The sequence below is a fragment of the Sus scrofa genome, chromosome 1 (assembly GCF_054392235.1).
Source record: "Sus scrofa isolate SSC_HxYL_T2T_F1_AM1 chromosome 1, Sscrofa_HxYL_maternal_Yorkshire_Landrace_v2.0, whole genome shotgun sequence".
In the NCBI taxonomy this organism is placed as follows: Eukaryota; Metazoa; Chordata; class Mammalia; order Artiodactyla; family Suidae; genus Sus; species Sus scrofa.
Window position 1 is genome coordinate 24,281,071 of NC_139383.1, and position 19,025 is coordinate 24,300,095.

Below are 19,025 nucleotides of genomic sequence, written 5' to 3' on the forward strand. Positions count from 1 at the left end.
TGCTGTGAGCTGTGGTGTAGGTCGCAGATGTGGCTCAGATTTTTCATTGCTGTGGCTATGGCATAGGCCAGCGGCTACAGCTTCGATTGGATCCCTAGCCAGGGAACTCCGTACGCCGCAGTGCAGCCCTAAAAAGACAAAAAAAAAGTGGGTTGTAGACCCAGGCCACTATATAGAGTGCAACTATTTCATGGTAAGAAAAACAAAGAAATTAAGAGTAAAGGCTTAGAATATTTTTAAGAATTTTTTTTATAACCAAACTATATACAATATTATTGCATTTAGTATTTTTAAAATAAAGCTTATATTTTCTGTATTTTTATAATTTTATTTTTCGGTATTTTTATGATATTGAGTGATAATGAATTAGAAATAAAGATAAATATTAATCTTTCTCAAATTTCCTTGACTACATAGTTTGAGAATTGCTATGGCATGTACTTGGACAATTACTTATCCACATTTATGTTAAGTACATTAATGAAAAATAATTCTTATAGGATATTTATATTCTATAAGATATTAAATGTCCCATATTTTAAAAATAGTAACTTGTGTAAAATATTAAAATAATATTTTATGTTTACATAAGGTTTTCACAATTACTTGCATGATCCAAAGTTTGGAAATCCATGAATATGATTCAGTTGAAGAAAGAAACCCAAGAGTTCCCTTCGTGGCTCAGTGGTTAACAACTTTGACTAGGAACCATGAGGCTTCACTCAGTGGGTTAAGGATCTGCCATTGCCATAGCTGTGGTGTAGGTCACAGATGCGGCTTAGATCCTACATTGCTGTGGTGTAGCTATGCTGGCAGCTGTAGCTCCGATTCAACCCCTAACTTGGGAACTGCCACATGCCATGGGTGCGGTGCAGCCCTAAAAAGCAAAAAAAAAAAAAAAAAAAAAGAAAAAGAAAAAAAGAAAAGAAAACCAAAAACTTACCATTTTGAAAATTCTGAAAAAGCTTTTATAAATAACATCAAATAATGATTTTTTATAAAGAACTTTATCAGGTTAAAATGAAACGATAATTTTTGAACAAGAAATGTCAATATAGTCCTCTGCCAATGAGGGGGTGTAAAACTTTAGCAAACATTATATTAAATATTTAAACTTTGGAAACATTTTGATACTGGCAAAGAACAAAATAATGATACTCATCATCATTAATGTGCAACTTTCAGCCAGTGTGGGTAAATCAGTGTAAACCTTGGAAAAAGGAGGATGAAACATAATTATTTGCAGATGATAAAATATTCCTTTCTTTAGAAAATTCAAAATACACATCAAAAAAACCCAATTATTAGAATATAAAAATGATGAAACATGACCAGAAAACACATCAACATATAACAAAGTCTTTCCAATGAGTCAAGAGTAACAAATTAGAAAATCTAGTGAAGAGTCTCAATTCACCAAGCAGTTTAACCATTAAGATTCAAATGATACCAAACCCTTCCATGTAATATCTACATGCTACAAACGATAAAAACTTAACTAATAAACATCAAAGTTATGAACAAATTGAGATTAAAAACAATGTCCTTGGATAAAAAGACACAATTTTAAAGATACTACCTAATTAGACTCAATAAGAAGCTAGTGGGAATGGAATAATTGGACAAGGCTAATTGAAATTCTAGGCCTTCAGCAATTTTTGTTTGGTGAGGTCATTACAGGGGTTTTCTTCAACAAGAAAAAAGTCATATAATAACCAGAATGAAATATATTTGATCTCAGACTAGAACACTGAAATAAATACCAAAGGGAAAAAAATAATGGATAAGTATTAATCCTTACTTTGTCAAAAACAATAAGCATATATATTTTTTTTAGGGTCACACCCATGGCATATAGAAATTCCCAGGCTAGGAGTTGAATCAGATCTGTAGCTGCTGGCCTACACCATAGACACAGCAACACCAGATCCAAGACATCATGGCAATGTCACATCCTTAACCCACTGAGTGAGGCCAGGGATCAAACCTGCTTCTTCACGGATACTAATTGAGTTTGTTACCACTGAGCCACAATGGAAACTCCCAATAAGCATAATTTTTAAAAAGAAACTATAGATCAAGCTTTCCAACAGTCAAAGTAATGGAATGTTTAGATACAACCTGACAAATATTTGTCCAAGTTGATACAGTTGCAATTTGTCCTGTGCACAAGTGTGCTTCCTGGAAATTTAGATAACTGGATTTCATGGACTAAAACGAGAAGATTTTTTTAATTCCAAGGCAGCACAGATTTGTTGATTTGTATCTAATAAAGCTTATGTAACTGCTTATATGTGTAATTATTTATTTTTCAAATTCCTTCAATCAATTTCAAATACCTATAAAAAACTTGATTCAGTTAGTTCAGACTCTTACGGAAAATTTATGGAACTTTTTAAAAAACTATGAGTAAACTTTAAGCAGAGTCCTTTACTATAAGATTTCTTAAGTTTTAGTAATTTAGGGAAATAAATTTTAGTAATTTAATATACATTATAAATATATAAAAAGAATACAATAGGTTGCCTTTTTCCCAAATATCTAAGTCACAGAAACTATTTTTAACAGGAATTATTTCAAAATTACTGTTTCATAATTGGTAACATAATTTTTGAAAAACGTTTTCTTCTTAAGATAATTGGTTGACATGGGAGGAATAGATCAATTTAGACAAAACACTGTCAACATGCTAGATTATCACTACCTGTTCTATGGGAAATTTAATGGGAATCAGTCTCTGAGTTCAGACCCCGGCATGATTTAAAGGTGGCTCAGCAATATTTCACCATAGGTCAACAGCAAAGCAAAATTCAGGAATGAAGAAAATGTACACAGAAGGAAATCAATGTAATCCTCCCATTATACACAAACTCACACCATTAACTAACAGTCTCCTCTGTGACCTGATGTACATGCTTACAACATGAAGAGGGTACTCGAGAGAGCAGTGAAATGGATTAAAAGCTTTGACGACAAGGTTTATCTAAGAAAGGTTACAAGAATGATTTGGCCTCAGATGAGATTTCAGAGAAGCATGATAGCAGATTTTAAGGATATGTAGGAATATTATTGTTCACCTGCTGGTGGCCATTTCTGTTGAAATGAAGGAAAAAGGAACAAAAGTCTAAGTGTACAAGAATTTAATTTAAATCTGAATGATGACTACTCATGAAATGTATTTCTCTAAGTTATATCAGAATAATGTATATTATATCTAAATTGTTTAGGTTGATACTGTCATGAAGTAAAGGGATAGAGTTAATGATCTTGGAGGTCACAAATTCTGAAAATAATGTATTATTATGTGTGTGTACATGTCTGTTGATAAATATATCATCTAAATATTGCATAGACACTAGTTATTTATTGGGAGATTAATTTAACCCAGAATAATTATTCTAAATGTTTAATATAATGTATATTATAATTAAAAATTAAACTTAGTTCTTGATACTAGGAGGTCAATTCCTAAAATGTATTTTAGGTTGTTATTTCCCTAAAGGCAAAAAGAAAGGGAAAGAGTCTTCATTTCTCCTGAAGAAATTATGTCCATTGTCAGTGACTGCCCGAAGAGAGTAAGCATGCCTGATTTTTAGTTTCTTTTCCATTGTATTATCTAGCTCGAATGGTGCTTTAAATACATAATTTCTTATTAGGTTAAAATCCTTTTGAATCATTTTGAGATCTTAAATAATTATAGTTCAGGAGCTCTGTCATGGCGCAGTGGCTAATAGACCTGACTAGTATCCATGAGAACGTGGCTTTGCTCAGCAGGTTAAGGATCCAGTGTTGCTGTGAGCTGTGGGGTAGGTCACAGGTCACAGGCGCTCGGCTTGGATCCAGCGTTACTGTGGCTGTGGCAAAGGCTGGCAGCTACAGCTCCGATTCGACCCCTAGCCAGGAAACCGCCATATGCCGCAGGTGTGACCCTAAAAAAGCCAAAAGCTAAAATAATAATAATAATAATTATAGTTCAAGGCCTTATTTTATTTTAAACAATGTTTATGCATATTACATCTTCAGCAGAATCAATCACAGTAAACTAGTTATGAAGACAACTCAAATTTTAAAAAAACTTTAAAAGCATCATTTTATCACACTTTAAAAGGTTGTACCCTCCTTCCCCTCCACCCCTACGGTGAAGGTATGAAGACACCAATGTACGACATTTTTGCAATCCTAAAATTTTTGAGTGCCTTTCTACTTTACCTTAAAACTGAACCCCATGTGTTTCAACCACTAAGTAAGAAACGTGTGAGGAAATTCATCCCATTGTTGAAGATATAAAACAATCAGTGTAATGAGTTTTGAGAAAGAAGAGAGCTAGGGGTTTACATCTCACTTCTGTAAAGAATGAGATAACAGAAGACTTTCCTGCTGGATGAGCACGCTACAGGTACCACAGGGGGTTGGAGCACATGAGTTGGGCTAAGTTCATCACATAAAAAGGGGAATCTGTCTTAATTTGTACTTTTCCCCCCAGGCTTCAAATCCGTTTTAAAAATGGACTGAAGCAATAACTAAAGGGATGTGCACCCCAATAAAATCACAATTTTGAATGGCAGCCTTGCTACTTGGAGAAAATTCGTCATAATTCAATTGTTTCTATTGAGAGGAAACAAATGTAAACTCAGCTACCTGGACCTAGCCATTGAACTTAGATAATTATTTCCCAAATAGAAAAGAACATCCTGTTTTTCTTTGGCATGCTCTGGTGTCTGTTAGCTTTGCTTTTTATAGATTTAATTGAAATTTCATAATCACAGAGTTCAAACACAGAACAGATTTGAGTCAGTACTCTGGAACAATATCATTCCCTTAGAGTTCTCCCTGCTGAGAAGGAAAAAAATTATATTCCAATGCTTTTATTAGACTTTGTGCTTCTCCTGATTCTCAGTATAAGACTCTGTGCTCTAAGGATACATGCTATTAAAGAAAAGCCTGAGGCAAAACTCAAAAGGGGAGTGAGGCAGGTGAGCTCACCTAGATTATGGGTTCAGCAAGTTTACTGGAGAATTGAAAGAGAAAAAAAAAAAAAAATAGAAGGCAAAACACTTGGGATTCAGCAAAAGCCAAAATGAATTTAGACCAAATCTGTTGTGAAATGATGTGTATTTTTAAAAGAAATGTAATCCGTGTTTCTGACTCATTTACAATGACCTTATCAAAATGTCATGTAATGAAAGTTATTCAGGGTCCAATAATTCTTTTAAGCTTCCAAATAGCATTTCAAAACATTTTTTTCTAGTTTGATTATAAATGAACTCAAATTCTAAAAGGTCTACCAAGGTCAATAAAATTCTCAGGAGTCATCATATTGAAACAGAATTTAAACTATGCCATTTTTCCTTTCTATCCTGAATCACTAAAATGGTTCCAGAATGTTTAATTTTGTTGGAGCCTTTGTATTGCATCATTATAGACAAAAATCATGAAAAAGCTTCTAGGAATAGATTTGAAAAATAAGGTATTTTGCATATTTATTATCCATCGCAAAAACAGCTACCAAAATTATCTCATAATCTTTTAACCCTACCGTGTAATAGTAGTTTCTTAATGTTTCCTTGAGACTTAGGAGGTTGACATGAGATACTCCAATACTGTAGTAGAGTCCTAATGTTCACATATTTACATGTTCGTTATCCTTTGCATTAGTCTGCAAAGAAAAACTCATGGTCAGAGGTGAAGGTTATTGTGATAATTTAGTTCAAACCCTGCAAGTTAAAATGGGAATTTGCATTATAGGAAGTTCAAATTTTCTACCCAACGGGGCATTAATATTTGCTGGCAGAACTAGTCTAGGTCCTCAAATGCATATGTAAACTTTCTGTAATGTGCTTACCTCTCTTTCTGAAGACTGTCAAAACCTGCCATTGGTATAAATAATAATCAAAGGACATTGTCTAGCCTGAGACATGAGAATATCTTGTTTAGACCATAACAATTTCATCATTACTGGTTCTTTGCTTTAATCTTGCCTCTCTATAGTCTATTGCCTACCCAGTAGTGAGCCCGATCGTACAGATCCTGTCATCCCTTGTTTAAAAATCCCCCATTAACTATTAACTGGTTTTCTATTCCTTTTGCACCAAAGCCCTTACTTTATCTTATATGACCCTTTGATGATCTAGAGCCTCATACACTAACAAAGTGATGTCTCATCACTTCAGCACCTGCTGACTGTGCTCTCATCATTCCACCCCCACTGTTCTTATTGTTCTCAGTCATCAATGACACTGCTGCTTCAGTCTTTGAACTTGATGCTTCATTTGCATAAAACACTTCCCCCCACAACCATGTTCATGTCCTCCTGGCCTATGCTTTCACCCAGGTCTCTGCTCAATGTCAGCTCCTCAGAGATATTTTTTTCTCCATATTCTTAAAAAAATCTCTTTACCCTGTCTTGGTTTTGTTTAGTTTAGTCTTGAAACACCTGATGGCATATCTACGTCTCTTGACTGTTGGTCTTTATTTGTCTTAATCCCTAGAGTATAAATTCTATGAGGAAAGAGACATTTTTCCCCAGCACACTGAACAGTGTCTAGTAGACAGATGCATTCTTAACAATGTAAGGCCTATGGGAAGGTATATCTCAGTAGAGATCCATAGGATATTTATAAAAATATAATTAAAATATTCATTTGCCTCTTTGGGCCAATGCATGCTCAATATTTGCCCACATAACTACTTAGGCCAATGTACTGAAATACTAGAAGATGATTGATGAAGTTGCTTCTGCTTTTATGCTTCAAAATTGTTGGTGAATCCATCCCCCACATGTCTCTCAGTGACTCCCAGACAGATTTTTTTTTTCTCCTAATCCCTACTTACCTATGGAGGAATTAATTCCTGGTCTTTCCATCTCTCCCATATACTTGAGTCAAACTTTCCTCTTTATGGGTTTGCCAGTGTGAAAGCAATGATTTACAGACATCTGTCACTAAAAAGAACATGCATGTCATTTTTACTGAAATGATAATATGTTTTAGTAGGATACTATGCAAATGAGAAAAGTAAAGTCTCTGAGAGTTGTAACTTCTGCCTCACCCAAAAGTGATCCCCACTCTTTTGTTTATACTCACTTGCTATACTTCATCTATGGTTCTGTCATCAGAACTAGCAGACAGATTCCAGTTATCATGGTGCATAGTTCCAATCTCAGCACCTCCATCATCATGTTCCTTTGGTTTAATTTTATAATTTTACAGAATTTGGAATTGTTATACAAAATATCTTGTAGGCGCTTATTAATTAGTCATTTCCAAAAAGAGCTACAATTTCTGTCCCAATCACCAGCAATCAGGGACCACGCGGTTAACCTTGAAAAGCAGAGTAATTTTAGTGTCTGCTTCTGTAATTGTATTGACAAAAAATTAAGAAAGAAAAGTGAGAGTGGAGATGGAGATGTCACCTCATCAACAAGACTTGTATAATAATACATGCCTATTCTTTATTTTATTAGTAACTTGTCTGATATCTCTTTGGATTGAGAACCATATCTAAACTTAGTTATAAATCTACTACTGTTAGACAAAAGGGCTGGTGCATTCAAAGATGAATAAGGGATAGTTGCTTGTCTTGTTGAAATGATAATAATGTAAAGATAATTGTTTGAAAGAGATTATTTAAATTTAATAATTTTATTAATAAGGACTGGAAAAGCATGGGACAAATTATTTCATTTCAAATTATTAGCTGAAATATATATCCACAAAAGTACTTGACTATACCACTGCATTATCCTAAGATTTCTTATACCTCATCACTGTCTATAGATTATGTATCAATCATCTTTATTTTCTAGTTTGACAATGATGATAAAAAATATTGAAATAATGAGAAGCTATATCCCAAGATTCTGCTAAGGTCCAAAAGTGTTGTTCATAAGATTGGGAAAAAGCTGCAAGTGATGTCCATATCATGTAGATATATGTGATAATGAAAAAAGGAACTCAATAGTAATTAGTTCCATTAGTCATCCACATTTAGAAGTTGTGAAGCCATATTCTTTTCTCTCTAGAAAGAATAATGTTTGAGCTTGTCTCTGCAATGGTCATATTAGAGACTTAAATTTTCCATTCTTCCCTTAAGTCATAAGACATGGGAAGAAAAAACCACAAGGAGGATTCTTAACCAGTTTCAATGGCATTTACCTATGGGAAATTAGCATACAAAATCACCAACAAAGAGCAGCTGGATGTCAGCCAGCTACCAGTTTGGAAGCAATGCTGAGAGCAATTCACTTTTGTTAGTCTCGACATGTGGAGTTGATGGATGATAGCGGTATACTTGAGCAGCTGGCCATGTAGGAAACTGAAACGAGTCTGGTCAAAAAACAGAAGATCTGCCTTAAGAATACCCAGAAGCACAATTTTCAGCCTAACTCTAGATTTCTGGAAAGAGAAAGAGCAAAACAAGTTAATTTTTGGAACAATAATCACAAAGTCTGCAAGCCAAGTTATGCACAGCTAAATATCAAACACAGGAGATTATTAACTTAAAACAAAGCAAAGGCATACCATCCATGTCAAACTAATGAGGTCAATGGAAACAACACACAGGTGGATAAATTTATCAGTCTGTCAAATTCTTCCTGGTAGCAAAGACTGATTGATTATTAGATATGGAACTTTAAAGCTAATAACTTTACTGGGAAAGTACAATACGCTAAATTTTGGGGGTTGTGTTTATTTAGAGATCAGCCTTTGTTATATTTAACATGCTAGATATATTCAATAGACTAAACTTGTCATGCAAATGTTGGATGCCAGATTTCAAAAGTAAGGGCTATTTTCAGAATGAGGCCAACAAAGCTGTTTGAAGGATGAACCATGTATGATAACTACATTCTTAATAATAATATTTTACTTTTATTTATTTATTTTATGGTCATACCTGTGGCATATGGAAGTTCCCAGGCTAGGGGTCAAATCAGAGCTGCAGCTGAAGCCTACACCACTGCCACAGCAACACCAGATTTGAGTCCATCTGCAACCTGTGCTACAGCTTGCTGCAATGTTGGAGCCTTAACCCACTGAACATGACCAGGGATTGAGGTTACATACTCACAGAGACTATGTCACATTTTTAATTCTCTGAGCCACAACAGGAACTCCTTAATAATAATATTTTAAAAGTGGAGTATTCTTCAGAACATGGAGCAAAATACCCAAGTCCTTACATGAAGTTGTAAAAAATAAACTACTTAGTACATGTTGAAAGGTGTTTTGGAAACTGTGGCTATAAGAAAGCAAAACTGAAATTTCAAATATGAATAAATCTGTTTGTATTAAACAGAAATTGAAATAGATGACATCCTCAAATAAGGTAAATCAGGGCATTTTATTAGATGGGCTATTTAATATTTTGTGGAGAGCTTTAAGGAAACTAATAAGAAGTAGAGCTAGCAACAACAGGAAGCACTTGACATCCTTGTCTTGAAGGGAACAGGGAAGGAATAGTTCCTGGAAACCAGAAAAAGTACCTTATGGAAAAGTCCCCAGCGTCCAACCAACCTGACCTGTGATACTAGGTACAGAAATACAAACACTCTGCAGCAACATAGAGAGGGGATCATAGAATTAAACACTCCAATATCAGTGTCCTCCCACCCTCTAAGATCCTGCTAAGGCCTCTCATTGGCAAGAGAGTACATTGATTGTGAACTTATAAGGATCACCACCTCTTCCCAGGGCAAGATAAATAGATAGAGATGGAAAGGAATAAGAAGGAAAAATGGAAAAACAAATGAAGAATGAAGCTGGAAGAGCAAAAAAAAGGTATGTCACAAACAGCTGGCACCAGGTTAGGATCATTAGCTGCTAAAAAACACAGAAATAGGTCAACATCAAAATACTCTATCATAATTTTAGTTTACATTGGAGTTTTGTGAAGATATAATTTTAAAAAATGTAAAATAGCCCAGGAAAAACTGATTCCTTTCCTCCTCCTTCTTTGCTCAATCATTGGTGTCATTGCAGGTGTTGATTTATCCCACCTGTAGTGTTTGGTATTTTATCTACTTCATCATTGAAGGAATATAAAGCCATATAATTGTGGCAGTGTATGTTCAAGGAAAAGAATAGGGAATAATTATGGAACTTCTACTTGTTAAAGTTACTTCAAATATTTAAATATGAGCTCTGACAGGTTATGTTTAGAGTCAAACATTGTGAATTTAGCCTACTTAGACCCCTTGCTGTAGGAGAGTATAGAAAATATTCCTCATGCTAACTCTTCCTCACAATCCCTAAGTAGTTTTCACCTAGTGAATTTTTCCTCATATTTACGATGACTTTGTGTGTACTAAGAATTATGAGATAAAATATAATATAAAGAATAAATAAATAATTTCAATATCTTCTTATCCCTATTTTGAATTATTTATAATCATCACAATTTATCTTAATTTTAAGAAACATTAATAATAAGAAACATTAATAATATAATAAAATTAAATGGTTTATATAAAATTAAATAGATCTTAAAAGTATTAAGAAAATGATCTACAAATAAAATATGGTTATTTTCCAATGGAAAAATATAAAAGTAGCAAGTAACACAGTTGCAAATAAAAGCTTTAGTAGAAAAGTATCATTTAAATGAACATAAATTGATTCTACTGCAGTTCCACTTCTGGAAAGATAGAGTACAATTATGTTCCCTATTATTCCCACTAAGTAAAACCACAAACTTTGAGTATTACATTTAAAACAAATATAAGAAGTCTCTGAAAGTTGGAGAAAAAAAAGGAAGACTTACTGGGGACCACGAGACCTAAGGAAAAACATAACGCAAGTTCCTTGGGTTTTCTTTCAGCCCAAGTGTCTCAGAATTTGTTTTTTGAAAAGTGGGTGACCCCAAGACAAAAATAGGTACAGACTAAAAGGTATTCCAACAAAAGTCACTTCTCTCAAGCAAAAAGGCCTAATAAGACAGAAAACTGTTAGACAATAAAAATTCTACTTTAGCGAAACATAACTAAAAAAAAAAACAACAAAAAAACCCTGTAGCCTCCAACCCCAATGCCTCCATGCCTCCAGAAAAGGTTAAGTGGAAAGCCTAGACTCCAGTTCTAATAATAAGTCATATTAACTTTTATGCTGGCTGTTGTCAAGAGAAGTCACTGATATTGTTATGGGCTGAACAGTGTCCCTTAAAATCCGTATGTTAACTTGCGGTACCACAGAATGTGATTATATTTGGAAATAGACTCTTTCAAGCACTAATTATATTAAAATGAGGACCTAGGGTGGACCCTAGGTCCAATAATATTGGTACCCTTTTATGGAGATGAGAATAAAACACAGGATAGATACAGAGGAAAAACCAGGTGAAAACATATTTAGAAAGCAGCCATCCACAAGCAAAGGAGAGAGGCCTCAGAAGAAATAACCCTGCTGCCACCTTGATCTAGATTTCTAGCCTCTAGAACTGTGAGAAAATAAATTTCTGTCATTTGAGCCACCTAGTATATGATACTTTTCTATGGCAACCCTAGGAAACTGATACAGGGAATTTATCCTTGCTAAGCAGTAAAGAATCACCTCTGCCCCCCATAGTGATAGTGGAAAGAATGTTAAGAATCCCCTCCCCAGAGTAATGGGGTACTCTACCTTCCCCCACTGAGGTGGCATGAAGGAGGCTAAGTGGGTAATCAGGATTTTCCCTACCAACAAGCAGTAAAAGTGAACCCAATTACAGAAGCCACGAGGAGAGCAGAAATGAGATGATTCTCTTACTCCCAGACAGGGTGATATCTACAGAGGCCTAGTGGAAGCTGGACTCATCTACCCCCCACTAGGTGTCTGTTGAGGTGGGGTGGAGAATCTGGAGATTGTCAGTGTGAAAAAAGATAGAGCAAACTATATACTGGCTGAAAAGGAACTTCGTTAAAATAAAACAATATAAGATGGTTGAAAGGAAAAGGAAAAAGGCCATGCTACATTAATCAACAGAAAACAAGAGTCGCTATATTAATATCAAATAGACCTCAGAATAAAAATTTCCAGGGACAGAAAGAGACATTGAATCCCACAAGAAGACCCTCCCCATCCAAAACCATAATTGTGCATGCACCAAATAATATAAGTGAAAAATAGATGAAGTAAAAACTGAAGATATAAATTTACAACTATAATCAGAGATTTCAATAACTGTCTCTCAACAATTGACAGAACTATTACACACAAAAAAAACCAGCAAGATATAAAAAAATAAAAAACGTTACCATAGGAGTTCCTGTTGTGGCGCAGCAGAAACGAATCTGACTAGTAACCATGAGGTCTGATTTGATCCTTGGCCTTTCTCAGTGAGTTAAGGATCTGGCGTTGCCGTGAGTTGTGTATTTGTTGCAGACACAGCTCAAAAGAAAATCTCAACACATTCAAAGAAATAAATCATTCAGAGCATAGTCCATCATCACAATAAAATCAAACTAGAAATCAGTAATAGAAAAGTGAAAGGAAAATCTGCAAACACTTTTAACTAAGCAATTTACCTCTAAATAAGCCATGAGTTAAAAGGAAACTCAGGTTAAATAAAAAATACACTGAGTTGCATGAAAATGAAAACACAGCATATCAAAATGGGTTGAATTCAGCCAAAGTAAGCAGAATAATTTATAGCACTAAATTCTTATATTAGGAGTTCCCTTTGTGGCTCAGTTGTTAATGAATCCAACTAGGAACCATGAGGTTGTGGGTTTGATCCCTGGCCTTGCTCTGTGGGTTAAGGATCCGGTGTTGCCTATGAACTGTGATTTAGGTTGCAGACACAGTTCAGATCTGGCATTGCTGTGGCTCTGGTGTTGGCCAGCAGCAATAGCTCTGATTAGACCCCTAGCCTGGGAACCTCCACATGCTGTAGGTGCGGCCCTGGAAAAAGCAAAAAAGGAATTCTTATATTAGCAAAGAAGAAATATCCCAAATTAATAACATAAGCTCTTATAATAAGAACCTTGGATATTAAGAGTAATATAAATCCAAAGCCAGCAGAAGGAAGGAAAAAATAAAGATGACAGAGGAAATCAAAGAAATTTAAAAGTGGAAAACAATGCAGAACATTAATGAAACAGAAACTCTTTCTTTAAAAGAATAATAAAACTGAACAAACTCTAGCATGATTGATAGAGAAAGTACAGATTATCAGTACCAGGAAGGAAACAAGGGATATAACTACAGACACCGCAGGCATGAAAATAAAAGTAAGAGAATACCACAAACAGTGCTACGCACATAAACCTGACAAATTAGATGAAATGGACTAGTACATCCCCAAAGCACAAGCTACCACAACTAACCCAATATGTAATAGATACTTTAAATAGTCCATAAGAATTAAGGAAATTGAATTCATGATTTAAGAAACTCTCCAAAAAGAAATCTCCAGGGCCAAAGGTTTTCACTGGAGAAATTTATCAAATATTTAAAGAAGAATTATCAAGTCTACTCAATTGCTTTCTGAAAGCAGAAGATGGAACATTTCTGAATATATACATAAAGTTAATATTATTCTGGTACCAAAACCAGAAAGTGAATATATAAAAGGAAAAAGAAGAAAGCTATAGATCAATATTCCACATAAACTTAGATACCAATATCCTTAACAAAATATTAGCCAATAAATTCAGCAATATGTAAAAAGAATAATGCAATATGACAAAATGAAGTTTGTTTCAGGGAAGTGAACCTGGTTAAACATTTAAAATTCAATTTATATAATTCATCACATTGACAAGCTAAATAAGAAAAAACTTAGAATCATATCACTTGCCGAAGAAAGAATCATTTAAAAAGTTTTAACATTCATTCATGATAAAACTTCTCAGTAAACTAGGAATATGGGTGCAACTTTCTCAACCTGATAAAGAAATTCTACAAAAACACATCAGGAAGTATCATATTTAATGATTATTGAATGTGTTCCCTCTAGGATTATTAAGGCAAGGATACACTATTCAACAGAATAATGGGTTCCAGCCAGTGCAATAAAGCAAGACAAAAAATTAAAATGTACAGATTGAAAGGGAAGAAACTGTCTCTGTTTGCAGATGGCATGATTGTCTACATGGGATATCCTATAGAACCTACAAAGAAACTCCTAGAACTAATAAGCAATTTCAGCATGTCAGAAGAAACAAGAGCAATATTTAAAAAGGCAATTATATTTCTATACCTTAGCAATGAAATATGAAAACCAAAATATAAATGCAATGCCACTTATGATTACTCAAAAATGAAATATTTTATATGAATAAAATAATATATCCATAGGACTTTTATGCTAAAAGTATAAACACTGATGAAATAAATTGAAGATCTAAATAAATGAATAGATACACTGAGTTCATGGATTTGAAGATTCAACATAGTGAGATGTCAGTTTTTGCTAAATTGACACATTGTTTTAATTGTTCAAAATCCAAGCAATAGTTTTGTACATATAAAAAGATTATTCTACAATGTATTTGAAAAGGCAGAGTAATAAGAATGGCTGAGACAATTTAGAAAAGGAATAAAGTGAGAAAAATCACTCTATCCTAATTCAAGACATTATATAGCTTCAGTAATCAATATTGTACAGTATTAACAGAAAGTGCCAGATGCACATGTTGATGGAACAGAATAAAGAACCCAGAAAAAACTCCATACAAGTACAGCCAACTGATTTTTAACCAAGGTGCAAAGAAACCAAGCAACTCAATGGAGGAAGAATGAGGTTTTCAAGAAATGGTGCTTGAGCAATTGGAAATCCAGAGGAAAATTGATGAATAACAATTGAGACCTCCTATCTTTTGCAACTAGAATAGCTGAAACAGCTAAAATAAAATATACTGACAATAGCAAATGTTGGTGAGAAGAAAAGTTGGACTAATACATTTCTAGTTGGAATGTAAAATGATACAGTCACTCTTGAAAATAGTTTGATGGTCTCTTTTTAAAAAAGTAAGTTTATTTACCATATGAGTTAGCAATTGCTTCTCTTCATATTTTTCCCAGTAAAATTAAACTTTCTGGCCATACTAACACCTGCACATACCTGTTTGTAGCATTTTTTAAATTTTTAATTTGCCAGAAACGAGAAATAACCCAAATATCCCTCAATTGATAAAGGATTCAACAAACGGTAAAATACCATGTGTATACCATGGAATAGTAGTAAACATTAAAAAGCATTAAAAATGATATGTGCAACTCTTTGGATGGATCTCAAGGGCATTGTGCTAAGTGAAAAAAGCCAATTCAAAATGTTAGACACCATATGATTTCATTCATATAACATTGTTGAAATGACAAAATTATAGAAATGGGAAACAAATTAGTGGTTGACAGAGTTTGGGGATGGTGGAGGAAAAGATGAAAGCTGACTATAAAAAGGTAATGTGTCATAATGGAACATTTCTGTGTTTTGATTGGGGTGGTGGTTACACACACATCCATATGTGATAAAATAGCATGGCATACAACCATTATGCCAATACCAATTACCTGGTTTTGAAATTTTATTATAGTTATGTAAGGTGGAACCATTGGGGGAACTGGATGAAGGGTACACACAACCCCTCTGTATATTTTCAATTTCTTGTGAATTTATAATTATCTCATAATAAGTTTTTTTTTTAAAGACCACATGTCACAAATTCAGGAAAAGTTAATTTTAGAGCCTAAATAAAATCACAAGACTTGGGAACCCTAATATTTCATAAAAATATTAGAAAAAATATGGAGAAGGTAGTATTTAAGACCCATGTAAATATATATTTTAAATCTAAGACTCCTCCAGAAGAAAGAAGGTAACATATGTTTCTTTATACACTCCATATTATTAAAATGATATTTAAAGGGAATTGGATTGTAAATTAGCATAAATTAGGGAAGGTAAACTGATTGTGAAGTATCAATTAAATATCTCCTTTAGATAAGCACTGTAAGTACCTAAAGAAAAGTCTAAATATAAATTTCTGGAGCAGACGTACATTGAAGAAACATAGAAAACACTCCAAAGTTCAAATTAAACTACAACAAAAAAGGTTTTTCTTGGTCAAACCCAGATACCTTTAGGGAACTGGTTTCCAAATTTTCAGCCTTCCTAGAAAATGTAACAATGTTATGCTTAGAGATCTTGTCCAGAAAAAAATGAAAAAGTTGTCATCTTCACTAGCCCTTTAGGGAAACATTTCCTTACTCAGAGACTAGATTGTTTGTCCCTGTTAAATATCTCCATAAAACTTTACACTTCTCTTTAAACTTTGTAAACTTATAAAATAACACAGTTAGTAGCTGTCTTTCTTGAAGAGCTCTACATTTCTTGGGGGATGGACAAGTAAATACATTTCTATATACTGACTGAGAAATCAATTAAGCAATATATGGGTTCCAATTAATTCCGATCCCTTAATACCTAACACACTGAATTGTACAGTATATATACTCAGTATGTGTAGAATAAATTATTTTCCCCATTTAACACATGAAAATCTCAAACTCACTAGTTAAGGAAGGTCTAGCCCAAGGTCAAAGTATAGAAGAGAAGTTAAACAATGAAGATATAACCAAATGATTAAGAGTGAAATTAAAAGAAAAAATAGCAATGGTGGAGAAATTTTAATAGCAAATCTTTATTGAGGGTCTATTATGTTCAAGCCAATGCTTTTTCCACCTAGTCTTTGGAATTTATGAATTCAAAAGGTTAACTGGCAGGAACCAAACCAGAACCAGAAACATGATCTTTTACTATGTGAAAACTTGAGCAAAAGCAATGATTTTTAAGTTGACATTTAAACTTTAAAAAATGGCCATTTTTACAATATTAATTTTTCCAATCCAGGAACATGGAATAATTTTCCATTTCTCTATATCTTTAATTTCCTTGATTAATGTTTTATAGTTCTCAGCATATAAGTCCTTTGCCTCCTTGGTCAGGTGTATTCCCAGGTTACTTGATTTTTTGGGGTGCAATTTTAAAGGGTATTGTGTTTTTTTATTCCTTTTCTAGTATTTCATTGTTAGTATACAGAAATGTGACTGATTTCTGAATGTTAATCATATATCCTGCTACCTTGCTGAATAGCTTGAACAGTTCAATTAGTTTTTGGGTTGAGTCCTTAGGGTTTTCTATGTATAGTATCATGTCATCTGCATACACTGACAGTTTTATCTCCTCTTCCTACTTGGATGCCTTTTATTTCTTTTGTTTGTCTGATTGCTGTGGCTAGGACTTCTAATACCATGTTGAATTAAAAAGTGGTGACAGTGGGCATCCTTGTCTTGTTCCAGATTTTATTGGGAAGGCTTTCAATGTTTCTCCATTGAGTATTATATTTGCTGTGGGTTTGTCATAAATGGCTTTGATTGTGTTCAGGAATGTTCCCTCTATACCCACTTTGGTGAGAGTTTTGATCATGAATGGATGCTGCACTTTATCAAATGCTTTTTCTGCATCTATTGAGATGATCATATATGGTTTTTGACTTTTCTATTGTTACTGTGGTGTATGACATTGATTTACTTGCATATGTTGAACCATCCTTGTGAACCCGGGATGAATCCCACCTGGTCATGGTGTACGATCTTTTTGATATGTTGTTGGATTCGGTTGGCTAAAATTTTGTTGAGAATTTTTGCATCTATATTCATCAAAGATATTGGCCTATAGTTTTCTTTTTTGGTGGTATCTCTGCCTGGTTTTGGAATTAGGATGATGGTAGCATCATAGAACATAGATAGAACTAGAGACTCTCATACTGAGTGAAGTAAGTCAGAAAGAGAAAGACAAATACCATATGATATCACTCATATCTGGTATCTAATATACAGCACAAATGAACCTCTCCACAGAAAAGAAAATCATGGACTTGGAGAACAGACTTGTGGTTGCCCAGGGGGAGAGGGAGGGAGTGGAGGGATTGAGAGCTTGGGGTTAATGGATGCAAACTATTGCTTTTGGAATGGATTAACAATGAGATCCTGCTGTGTAGCACTGAGAACTATGTCTAGATACTTACAACACAGCATGACAATGGGAGAAAAAATTTATGTATACATGTATGTGTAACTGGGTTCCCATGCTGTACAGTGGGAAAAAAAAAAAGTGTGTTGGGGGAAATAACAACAAAAAATAACTTTAAAAAAATAAACTATAAAAAATGCTGTGTATTTCTCTCATACGTCTTCTATTTCTGTAAAGACAAAGAAAAATTCTGCACATGGCTTTATCTCTCTTTAATAAAGTACTGCGTATAGAGAATAGTTTTTAAACATAATTTAAAACCTAGTTAATTAAAAATTAAATGTGCCCTACTTAGAGTTTAGCAAATAAAATTATTTTTCTACCTTATTTTTTTTTTTTTTGTCTTTTTGCCATTTCTTGGGCCGCTCCCACAGCATATGGGAGGTTCCCAGGCTAGGGGTCTAATCGGAGCTGTAGCTGCCAGCCTACACCAGAGCCACAGCAACACGGGATCCGAGCCGCGTCTGCGACCTACACCACACACAGCTCATGGCAACGCCGGATCATCAACCCGCTTAGCAAGGGCAGGGATAGAACCTGCAACCTCATGGTTCCTAGTCGGATTCGTTAACCACTGCGCCACGACGGGAACTCCCTATTTTTCTACCTTTAAACTGAAGGTACATAATAGGAAGTTAAAGACAATTTTGTTAGACATTAACTGCCATGTCTTCTAAAGAAATTATCCATGTATCCTGATTCCCTTACATAAAACAGCCAGTGTGAAAACTGAGATGCCTGAATATGAATTCAGATAAAGCAATTCAGCATAAGGAACTTTGTACACAGAACAAGAGATCTAAATTCTCTTCTTTCATTCTCAAGGTCATAGAGAAAGTTCCATAGCAAACGTAATGTGGCTTTTCCAGGGCTTCTAGTTCCCCAACTGCACAATGATGGAATTCTTGCTTAATCTTTCCTGTCTGAATCCAGAGTGTTTAATGAGGCACAGGAGAGCTAAAGAAATAAATTACTCTCCATTCATCATTCACTTATTCACTCACATATTCATTCAT

At 34.2% G+C, this 19,025-nt stretch overlaps 2 long non-coding RNA genes across 2 annotated transcripts in view; one reads left to right on the forward strand and one right to left on the reverse strand.

Annotated features, from left to right (window-relative positions):
- The window catches only part of LOC106508831 (uncharacterized), a 1,163,285-nt gene that overhangs the window by 1,058,134 nt on the left and 86,126 nt on the right, over positions 1 to 19,025 (forward strand). The gene's annotated exons all lie outside the window — the stretch shown is intronic.
- Positions 232 to 19,025, reverse strand: part of LOC110259987 (uncharacterized) — a 1,024,192-nt gene continuing 1,005,398 nt past the window's right edge. Inside the window, exons 8-10 of the long non-coding RNA XR_014839507.1 lie at positions 8,154 to 8,324; positions 6,832 to 6,940; positions 232 to 5,656 (exon numbers count right to left, since the gene is read on the reverse strand). This is a non-coding gene — a long non-coding RNA (uncharacterized LOC110259987). The remainder of the gene's footprint in view (positions 5,657 to 6,831; positions 6,941 to 8,153; positions 8,325 to 19,025) is intronic.